The 12,191-nt window shown below is 41.1% G+C and overlaps 1 pseudogene; it reads left to right on the top strand.

Moving 5' to 3' along the window:
- Positions 1-1,529: 1,529 nt before the first annotated feature.
- On the top strand, positions 1,530-6,726 carry LOC123487906 (annotated as a pseudogene).
- Positions 6,727-12,191: the final 5,465 nt, after the last annotated feature.

Here is a 12,191-nt window from a genome sequence, read left to right as displayed (position 1 = left end):
TTTCTTCAAGTGCAGTCGCAAAAACCATCAAGCGCTATGATGAAACTGGCTCTCATGAGGACCGCCACAGGAAAGGAAGACCCAGAGTTACCTCTGCTGCAGAGGAGATAAGTTCATTAGAGTTACCAGCCTCAGAAATTGCAGCCTAAATAAATGCTTCACAGAGTTCAAGTAACAGACACATCTCAACATCAACTGTTCAGAGGGGACTGCGTGAATCAGGCCTTCATGGTCTAATTGCTGCAAAGAAACCACTACTAAAGGACACCAATAATGAAGAAGAGACTTGCTTGGGCCAAGAAAACACAAGCAATGGACATTAGACCTGTGGAAATCTGTCCTTTGGTCTGATGAGTCCAAGTTGAGATTTTTGGTTCCAACCGGCCATGTCTTTTGAGGCGCAGACTAGGTGAACGGATGATCTCCGCATGTGTGGTTCCCACCTTGAAGCATGGAGGAGGAGGTGTGATGGTGTGGGGGTGCTTTGCATTCTGCAGCGATACGCCATCCCATCTGGTTGGCGCTTAGTGGGACTATAATTAGTTTTTCAACAGGACAATGACCCAACACACCTCCAGGCTGTGTAAGGACTATTTTACCAAGAAGGAGAGTGATGGAGTGCTGCATCAGATGACCTGGCCTCCACAATCATCCGACCTCAACCCAATTGTGATGGTTTGGGATGAGTTGGACCGCAGAGTGAAGGAAAAGCAGCTAACAAGTGCTCTCAGCATATGTGGGAACTCCTTCAAGAGTGTTGGAAAAGCATTCCAGGTGAAGCTGGTTTGAGAGATTGCCAAGATTGTGCAAAGCTGTTATCAAAGTAAAAGGTGGCTACCTTGAAGAATCTTAAATGTAAAATATATTTTGATTTGTTTAACACTGTTTTGGTTACTACATGACTCCATATGTGTTATTTCATAGTTTTGATGTCTTCACTATTATTCTACAATGTAGAAAATAGTAAAGTAAAGAAAAACCTTGAACGAGTAGGTGTGTCCAAACTTTTGACTGGTACTGTATATACTTCATATGAAAGTAAAACAACTGTGTCAGGTCCTTACAGTTGTAGTAGATCACAATGTCCCAAATAATAAGAATAATACTACTAATAATACATGTGATATAATTCGTATATTAACACAATGTATTCATATTTAATCATACATGTTTAGCCCTATTATTTTATTATTATTATTATTATTGAACAAGCTGCTGAAGATCTAGCCAGCGCTTGGTTTCTTCCCATCCTACTGAAACCCGCCGAGAGGAGAGAGAGTGCATTGCATCACTACCCACTCGCGCATCCATCCCATCTCCTCTTTACAGTACCAAAACATATGGTGGAAAAATCATCACATCTGCCGGGACGCACGACAACAATAGACAGCATCTAGCCCAAGAGAACCGGGGGCGTCCATCATGTTTGCTGTCCAGAGCTCCATGAGGCTGTGAGCGCCGTCGTGATTTTTGACACGGTACCATCCGGCAGCCGAGGATTCTTCTCGCGACTGTCTGGGCTCTCTCCATCGAGTGGGGAAGATGGCCGCCATGAAAATTTTAACCAGCAGTGGGCTGTTCTTAGCGTTATGTGCGTTGGGGTTGCTAGCCATGGCAATCTGCACCGACTATTGGTATGAGACAGATGCGCGGAGACACCGAGAAAGGTGTAAAAACTACGCCAACAAGAGAAACGACCCGGTACATCTACATCTCAAATAGCAATCTCCCCCTCCAGATGCCCCCAAATGGCATTGTAAGGAAAGGTAACGGTCCAAGTGCCGGAGCTCAGCCTCTTATTAGGGAAAAACGGCACTTTCTGGTCGCAGCATCAGCTATGGAGTCCCACTGCAATCGCCAGTTCAATTCAACCATATCTGGGCTCTGGAGAAAGTGTCTTCGAGATGGATTTGACCTGGAGACAGAGGACCTCATATATAAAGGTAAGGATGCTACGCTAATAGCCTACATCAGGCCCTGGTGTTATGTGGTGCTGAAGCTACTCACTGAGTGTAAGCATGTTGCTCGGGATCCAAGCTCAACATGATCATATTGATACACTGGGCATGGGATTAATTGATGCTCGTAACTGTCACTGTAGGGCCGTTGCCATAATAATATTTTACAAGAGCGGCTTTTGTTCATCATTGTAAACTACAGTAGCCTACAGTAAATAATCTAGATGGGAATGCCAGTAGTGTCCGTGACGCCGAAGACGTGACACCTCCGTATTTTTTACGCTTTGTGGACAGCTCTGTCCATGGTGCTGAATTTAATTTAGGCTTTGCGACCAGCCCGTTTGCCTTGCAGTAGCACACTATGGCGGAGGAGAAGGGGGTCTTCCTTGTAAAAGCGAAAAGGTTTTGTCTCAGGTGCTATTTGGACATTTCGATTTTGCTGAGTGCATTTGGCATCTGTTACATTAAAATACTAGATAATGTGTTATGGGTGATGGGTCGACTGCCACGGGGGAGACCGAGAGAAGAACAAAGACTGAATTATTGATAAACATCCTGGTTCGTGGGAATTTTGAGCTGCAGGAGAGAAAATCACAGTGCATGGAACTCTCGCAGAACGGCCTCGTCCGATACATAAGATCAGGGTTTTCTGTGCAATGCAATGAGGCGTTCATGCCTGACAACTCTGAGATTCTGATGAATAATGAGAGCACGAAAGCATCAATGTTATCATAAACACAGTACCTTCATTCAAGGGAAATTCAGGATACTGAACATTTTGGAGAATTCTCCAGAAATTGTAGCATGTTTGTTTACCAGGATGTTTTCCTAATGTATTCAATCAGGCCTAAGAGGACAGTGAAAACATAAATGTTCTTGGGTTGTTCCACGAAAATAGTGCCTTTTGCATCCCTTTGATATTTGAATTAGAAATTATGCACCAATGTTGAATTTTAAAAGCCTGTTATATTAAATGAAGTGCCCTTTAATATAGACCACATGGAGAATTCAATACATCAGATATTTTATAAGAATACAATTCAGCATTTTGATGTGTCCCTCTGTGCACCCTCTGTGACTTCTAGGAAGATTTTAACCCCTTAACCCCAAAATGTATCCAAGTTTTCAGCATCATTGTAAAGCCCTAATTATTTTGTTGCTTTGAAAAAGTCATTTCTGAAGATTATTATTTATTTCATGTGATTAGTGATTCATTTCGTTTGTCCCTCATTTTGTTATTCTGGATGGCCAGCTAAGATCAATGACAAGCTGCCATGTGGGGAAATTGTGGTGCTCGTTTCAGCTAGTTTGATCTTGTTCTTGATACCATGTCTTGTTTTGAGGTGTTTTGACTGATGTCATGTCTATGCTAATATGGCCAAAATGTGCTAGCTAGCTAACCAACAACTGTAACGATGTATTGAGAGACAACAAGTAAGTGCTCATTATGCAAATGTATTTGTTTTCAATAAACATTGGAGAGGAAATATAGTTTACATGTTGTCAACTTAATCTAAGCCAACCCTGTCTGTTTTGCCCCCATAGTTGCGTATGCATCGGTTTTGTTAAACAACCAACCCATCTATAGTAAAATCATAGTGTAAAAACAGGTGAGCTGGTTCAAATTTTTTTGCCCCTTTTCTGGTATTTTGTGGTGGAAAACTGAGCGGGTCGAGCATAACACGTCAACCCTAGAACTGTTTTAACAATGTAATTTTGGGTGAAACTTGCATTTAGTTTCCATTCCCTGTTTCCACACAACAATCTTCCATTCCCCCTGTGATACGTGGATGTATGGCTGATTTAAGATTAAATCTTCAACCCTGTGATTCAATGCTACATGTATGGCATGACAACAAACAACAGATTAGTTGGCTAAAGCACAAACAGATCTGGCTACCACAAGACTGTGAGACCAGAGCACATTAAAAGTGAATTAATTTGGCCAATACTATAGATTCTCCTCAGTAACTGGGACATGGAACCCAATCCAGCAATGTCTATTTCATCCCTCAGGCTGCTATAGTTCCATATGAGGTTGTGAACTGTTGGCTCCATGTTTTTAGCCTGCATACAGTACTTTTGACTTCCTTAGCTTCCGTAGCTGAATGTTTGCAGCTGAAGTTCAGGTGTGACTTTTGACAACTCTATCACATTTGGTGGGTCAATACCAACGTTTTGGTGATATCCCTGCCTCAACATTGGGTTCTCACATTTGATGACTTGTTTTTGCTGCCTTTGACTTAAAATTGATCAAACAATAAAAGCGAGTAGGTAGCCAGATCTACTACTGAGGCAAGTGCTTAGTAAATTGGTCTCCATCCATTACTCTTGGTCTTGAGGGCTCACACAATGTTAGATTTTGCAGAAGTAGTCATGGGATATAAATGTCTCACCGCTCATCTGGATGACGTGTGCTTCCCCACCTGACACTGAGAACAATGAATTATGGATTTCTGTACTCTGAACAGAGTGAACTCAATGCTAAGGCCTTTTCAAACCCTTTTTTTGAACATTATCACTTGTTCATGTTTTCCTTTTTTGATTCTTCCTCTTGTTTATGCCAGAACCATATAGCCATTTCCATCGATGGTGACTGACTAGGCTTTATGGCAGGGGTCTTATTCCACACTTAAGAAATCACGTCACAAACATATTCCAGCATAAATCTCCCTTCTCCCCTGATAACAATTTACTCGATCCTAACAAGTAACTGTTGGTAAATGAACTACAATGATTAGAGAAAACAACATCCTGGAATATGTGAAGATATTTGCAATAATAATATGTCATTTGAGCATAGAGTGTCTATCTCATCACAGTGATATGATGAAACAGTAATGCAACTCTCTACTCTTCCTGTTGGTATAATTGGTCTGGATACCCACCTCGCACTGAGAGAGCCTAATTAGAGGCTGATCTACATGAATGATGCCGGATGCTGTTTCTGCTCTGAATCACAGCTAGCTGTCTCTCACGTTGAGAGGCACACTGAGGATATTGCATGACGACGTCATTCACAGTGAACAAAGGACTCATAACAATGTTCTGTTTTAGAACTACCGTAGTGTCTACATGCTTAACTGAGCCACCATATTCAGTGTGGTTGAGTATTTTGTCTGCAAAGCGCCTGTTTTATCAAGATCTTATCAAGACTGTGTTTCTATCCTAATCATAAAATATTTTCTTCAGGATTGATTCAGCGGTGCATCCCAGTCAAGTATCATTACTCTTCCTCCATCCTTCCTCGGGAATTTACCCATCAACATCACCAAGACCATCCGTCCAGGATGAGTAGCATGTCACTCCGTAAGTCTGAGCCTCTGTCTCTGTCTAATGGCTATCTTACTGGCTGTACAGTATGTCTGGACTCTCCTAGGTTCAATCCTTTTCTCTGTCTATCTCTCTAGTTCTCTTTCTCTCTAACTGTTATCTCAGGATCAAATACATTTAAAGTGGCGGCCATTGAGAGCAATAGTAATAAAACCAATCCTCTCAATTTCATCTTCTTGTTATCACTTTTTCACCCCTCCCTGTCGCCCTCTCTAGTTCTGAGATCCTTCAAAAGATAAGGAAAACGACATGGTTCTGTGAAGGAAGTGACAGGGATTTGTAAGGTGTATGGCTCTATTTATGGCAGGAATATTTTGGTATATCATATGCTGTGAATATGATTGTGCAGGCATTGCATTTCTGTGCTGTGCATGCTGTAGATCCCACTAGGCCTTCTGCTCTGATCTCCACTGTTCTTTGTCCACTAAATGATGGAGTGTGTGTCTGTTGGTGCAGATCTACGCAGATGACGGCTGGCTTTGTGGGCATGGCCGTGTCCATCATCCTGTTTGGCTGGATTATCGGAGTGCTGGGCTGCTGTCAGCAGCATGACCTCATGCAGTATGTAGCTGGACTACTCTTTCTCATGGGAGGTAAGAGCTGGCACCTCTCTCTGTTTGGTGTGTGTGTGTGTCTGTGTGTGTGCATGTGTGTGTTTCTTTGATTCATTGTGTAGACTACAGTAGTTGTGGGTATATGCGCTTGTGTGTGAGAGAGCTATATGTGTGAACATATATAGGTTTATATAATAAGGCATACAAGAAACACATGACATCTCTGTTTTACATCTCTGTAAAACTCATGACATCTCTGGAGTGTACAGATGTTACCATCTATTGTCTGGCTGACCCACTAGGCCTACCAACATAGGAATGACATAATATGTTAATTAAAGTTGCTGTGAATGATTTAGCAGTGAATCCCATACGTTTCCGTTTCTCTCCTTGTCCTCCCTCAGGAACATGCTGTATCATCTCCCTGTGTACGTGTGTGGCAGGCATCAACTTTGAGCTGTCCCGCTACCCACGCTACATGTATGGCCTCCCAGAGGATATTAGCCATGGCTACGGCTGGTCCATGTTCTGTGCCTGGGGAGGCTTAGGCCTCACTCTGCTGGCTGGATTCCTGTGCACCCTGGCCCCATCCCTAAGCACCCCCTCCCGCACAACCGTCCACAAGCCCAGGCAGGAGACGGAACCGTGTGATGGGACCGTGTGACTGGCCCACAGAGTGCACAAGGAAGCAACACCCATCCAACCTCATCCAACGTTGTTGTCCAACCACCATCTCACCTCATCCCCTTTCCCTGTCCATACCACCCCTGTCATCCATCTGAATCAAGAGTTTACCAGATAAATTGTACATGGGAGAACAGAGCAAAGACAAACCACACCAAACTGAACTATTTACTGTACATCTAAAACACACAGAGTAATGGCCCCCCAGAATACTTTGGGACATGGCAAAACCTTTTTGTTGTTAAACGTTTGACTACTAACTCTATGGCAGCCTAAAGGCGACTGTTTGTCTGTTTTTTTTTCAAGAGGAATTGTCTTAAAATGGTGCTCTCTTTTAACACAAACAACACAAGCACACACTCCAAGAGCTTAGAAAGAAACAACAAAACATCTCTAAATGGAACAAACCTACAAACAAGAAAATGTGGCAGAGCATCCTGTCATCATTCCTCTTTTAGTCGGGTGGTCTGTACTGTGTTTGTTATTGTTCTTAACGAAAAATTATGCTGGCATAAACTGTCCATTGTTTTGAATCCATTGACTGATATCAAGCATTATCCCTGGGAAGGACTTTACAGCTTAAGCCTAAAACCTGCTCCTTCGGCAGAGGACCAAGAGCACAAAATGGAAATGGCAGTGGTGGAACAGCAAGATAGGAATACAGAACTGCGCTTTTGAAGAGCATATCTTTCAGCGCTTCTATGATTCAGTATGTACAAATGCATCTCTACGTAGATTCAGGTCATTGTTTGTATAAAGTAACTCTTGAATAAGAATGTTTTTTTTTCTGTTTGTTTCGAGGTAACAATGGCGAGATTTGGGTCTTCAGTGATGTTGTTTTGCTGGAATAAATGGTATGCTTCATGATTAGAAGAATAAGAGTGATTGCAAGGTGCAGTAGGGTACTGTTTGAGAGTAGCAGAGGCAGTTAAAGGCCCAGTGCAGTCAAACATGTGATTTGTCTGTGTTATATATTTCCACACTATGAGGTTGGAATAATACTGTGAAATTGTGAAAATTATGATAATGCCATTTTAGTGTAAGAGCTGTTTGATTAGTTTTCCCCTCCCCACTCAGACCACTCCCAGACAGTCTTAGCAAAATTCTTGCCTGAGAAATTGCTCTTTGCTAAGAAGCTATTTTTGTTTCTTTCTGACCATTTTAATTGATAACAATCACAGTAAGGTACTTAATTGTTACCTGGAAATGATTTGATATTGATATAACGCTGCTTTGGACCTTTAAGTAACAGTAAGTATTGTATGTTGAAGGACTGGGTTCAATGAAAAATTGTTTTAACCTTCTGGTAACACATTCAAACTTAGAAACAATGACAGACAGTAATTTATAGTTATAAGTGACAGGATTTGGCAGGAATTGAACAGCAGACAACAGTGTTGGACTTGCATTTAATGTATTCTGCCACAAAAACCTTCACATAGCACAATACATTGTAGCAAGTATCAATGCATGGAGTGATTTGGTTTGTGTGAATTGCTGTAAAATGCAGGTTTTTGCACAGCATAGATTCCCAAAGCTTCTGTTAAAGTTAATAATTGAATCCATGTCTTATTCAACAGAACATTTCTGTTACTATTCTTCTGTAAGTGAAAATGGTTATGTTGAGATTTACATTGAGATAGCAGTAGGGCTGTGAAAATCATACTTAATGTTTACATCAGTAACACCACTGGGATGTTGTTTTTCCAGTCTACCAATCCTTCTCTCCTCTCGTTTGAGGCAGGGGTGTCTGCTCTTGCCCATAGCTGTTCTCTGTATTCTTCCTCAGTAGGGGGAACTAGAATCAGCTTAGGTCTCTTGGAGACAAGACCAAATATGTGGTATCTTGTAAGCAGACAACGTGATGTCCTGTTGCACCATCTGCATCACTTGAGCATGAAGTATCCTTATTGAGTCGACCACTTTCCTGCAAGTGGGCTGAATTAATTGAGGAGCTCACCATTTCTTAATTTCAGTGCCACTTTTGCCCCAGGCAACAGGCAGTCTTACTGGCCCTTTGCAGTTTTCTGAGTCCCCTTTGCAATTCATAGAGACAAGGAGAGGTCAAAAGGCCCTCATTTGGGTAACATTGGATTAATACTCTGTAAGTGCACAGTTCTCACAGGACTTGAGAGGTATAATGATGATACAAGCACACTTGTGTATTACATAAAGGGTCTGGGATGAAACTCAGGCCATGTTGTGAGTTTGTTTGTGGCAGGTCTAGGTTCAGACAGGCTTTGGAGGCTAGCACTGCGCATGAATTAAGATGTAATTACAGGTAAGATGGAATTTATGTATTTTGTGAGTACAGAGTACTCAAGGAACACTGTTTTGTTACCTACATTTAAAAAAGCACACTCATTGTGACACTTTTTCAGCAGTGTTATGTGGTGAGGTGATGAGCTATAACCTTTCCAGTGAATTATTTTGACTGTAGATAAAAACATTGCCTCAAAGTGACTACAAAGTGAAACATCCAAACATTGTTACTACATGTAGCACCACCTCTGACTTGTGTATATTGGTGAGCTCATCCACAGTCTTCTCCTCCAGTTTATATCACCACATACAGTGAGGGAAAAAGTATTTGATCCCCTGCTGATTTTGTACGTTTGCCCACTGACAAAGACATGATCAGTCTATAATTTTAATGGTAGGTTTATTTGAACAGTGAGAGACAGAATAACAACAACAAAATCCAGAATAACGCATGTCAAAAATGTTATAAATTGATTTCCATTTATTGAGGGAAATAAGTATTTGATCCCCTCTCAATCAGAAAGATTTCTGGCTCCCAGGTGTCTTTTATACAGGTAACGAGCTGAGATTAGAAGCACTCTTAACGGGAGTGCTCCTAATCTCAGATTGTTAACTGTATAAAAGACACCTGTCCACAGAAGCAATCAATCAATCAGATTCCAAACTCTCCACCATGGCCAAGACCAAAGAGCTCTCCAAGGATGTCAGGGACAAGATTGTAGACCTACACAAGGCTGGAATGGGCTACAAGACCATCGCCAAGCAGCTTGGTGAGAAGGTGACAACAGTTGGTGCGATTATTCGCAAATGGAAGAAACACAAAATCTCCCTCGGCCTGGGCCTCCATGCAAGATCTCACCTCGTGGAGTTGCAATGATCATGAGAACGGTGAGGAATCAGCCCAGAACTACACGGGGAGGATCTTGTCAATGATCTCAAGGCAGCTGGGACCATAGTCACCAAGAAAAAATTGTAACTCCTTCTCAGATAGACCAAAATGAGCTCTTTGGCATCAACTCAAATCGCCGTGTTTGGAGGAGGAGGAATGCTGCCATACCCAAACCATCCCCCCCTCAACATAGGTGAAATTATGTTTGGGGGTGTTTTTCTGCTAAGGGGACAGACAATTCACCGCATCAAAGGGACGATGGCGGGGCCCATGTACCGTCAAATCTTGGGTGAAACCTCCTTCCCTCAGCCAGGGCATTAAAATGGGTCGTGGATCTATTCCACATACATACCCAACACACACGCCAAGGCAACAGTGGCTCAAAGAAGCACATTGGTCCTGGTGGCCTAGCCAATCTCCAGACCTTAATCCCATAGAGAAATCTGTGGAGGGGCTGAAGGTTGAGTTGCCAAGCGTCAGCCTCAAAACCTTAATACTTAGAGAGATCTGCAAAAGTGGACAGAATCCCTCCTAGATGTGTGCAAACCTGGTGGCCAACTACAAAAACATCTATCTGTGATTGCCAACAGGGGTTTTGCCACCAAGTAGTAAGTCATGGTTTGCAGAGGGGTCAAATACTTATTTCCCTCATTAAAATGCAAATCAATTTATAACATTTTTGACATGTGTTTTTCTGATTTTGTTGTTGTTATTCTGTCTCTCACTGTTCAAATAAACCTACCATAAAAATTATAACTGATCATTTCTTTGTCAGTGGGCAGTACAAAATCAGCAGGGGGATCATACTTTCTTCCCTTACTGTATCATTTTTCCTTAATCTCCAACTGCCAATGGTATTGAATGCATGATAATTGGTACAAGAAACAGTACATGTATTGCAATTGCGTTGTTTAATGATAATAAAGGTTTTGTTGCTAATTTGGTTGATAGAGAAAAAACCTGGGTAGCATAGCAAGATTGCTGAAAAAGGGTTGTAAAATGGCCAAGTAAGAAAAGAATGAGAGAAGGGATATGCACAATATACAACTTGTATCAAAGTGACAGCAAAATGCTTCTCTTATTGGGACTTCTAGTGTTTCATGAGGAACTGAGTGTTCAATGTGAGCAATGTGGGACGCTGTGTACAAATGCCACAATTTCAAGTGGCACCTCTTGATGTAGCTCTTCTATGATTTTCTACAAGTCATTTATACTGGTTAAATCCACTGAGGATGGAGAAAGACGATAAAAATACATTATAGTCTCGCATGAGATCATTATGGTTAATTTATTTTAATGTATTCAAACTTGTGTCCATTTTTTAATCTAATTTATTTTACTGAAATAAAATGTAATTAATATACTATTCTGAAGACTGATGTGTCTGTATTATTAATGTATTTTAGATGTATATGTCATGTTATGTCATGACAGAAAAACACTGAGCTTAGGTAAACCTCTCCCTGTGAACTGCCCATCTGGGCTTACAGTATTTCCCACTCATGGAGAGTATAATCAAATAGGCTATTATGGTTTTTGCAACCACTGCAGTAAAATTATGGTTGGACATATGGCACATTCAGAAAATGTTTTTTATTTTTCAGAGGAATTACATGATTTCACAATAAAAAAATAAAAACATTATCCATCTCAGTTTGCCTTTCATCAGTATGTAGCATATATTCATTCTCCAAACTAATACATCATTTATGAGGTTTTAAAAACAATCCCATGGATGTTGCTCTCATCTCTGTCAGTTAGTGAGCTGACAATGATTTACTCCAAAATAAATGCTAGACTTAATTTAAGTGGACCTCAATGGATGAATTCCCTGTAATAATATTAGGCTGTGTTTAGACAGGCAGCCCAATTCTGATCTTTTTTCCCACTAATGGGTCTTTTGACCAATCACAGATCTTTTCAGGTTAGATATTTTTAAGAGCTGATCTGATTGGTCAAAAGACCAATTAGTGAAGAAAAGATAAGAATTGGGCTGCCTGTCTAAACGCAGCCATAGAGGCTAAGAAACCCTGGTCTAAGTGTTGCTTGTACCATCTATTGCTTATGACACATTGCCACCTAGAGGAGAGTTGGGTCTTTTCTGGCTGTGTCCTCAGTCATGTGTCTATTCCAGCAACGGAGGAAGAGTCAAGGCTGCAGGGTAGTAGCTAACCATCGAACAACTGACTACAGATAAATTGATAGTTCACATGGGCATGAAAAAAGGCAAACATGAGATGTCATTACATGATATGGCATGATATTAAATCAGAGTACAAGACAAACATATTTCATAAATGATCCCTCTACTTCTATATCTTCTTCTCTCAGGGTACTATCAAAAATATTTTATTGTACACTAAAATAATTCGTATAGAGAAATGACTGGACAGTCTTGAGATGAGCCCTCATCCAATGTAGTAAAATACAATTATAAACACCATTACCTCTCAGCTATACTAGCCTTTCTGAATCAACTTTTAAAGACTATGGGATAGGTTTTTACAGGTA

Source organism: Coregonus clupeaformis, unplaced genomic scaffold (assembly GCF_020615455.1).
Source record: "Coregonus clupeaformis isolate EN_2021a unplaced genomic scaffold, ASM2061545v1 scaf1871, whole genome shotgun sequence".
NCBI lineage: Eukaryota > Metazoa > Chordata > Actinopteri > Salmoniformes > Salmonidae > Coregonus > Coregonus clupeaformis.
The sequence above is the reverse complement of the archived record's forward strand: the minus strand, read 5'-3'. Positions and strand labels throughout refer to the sequence as shown.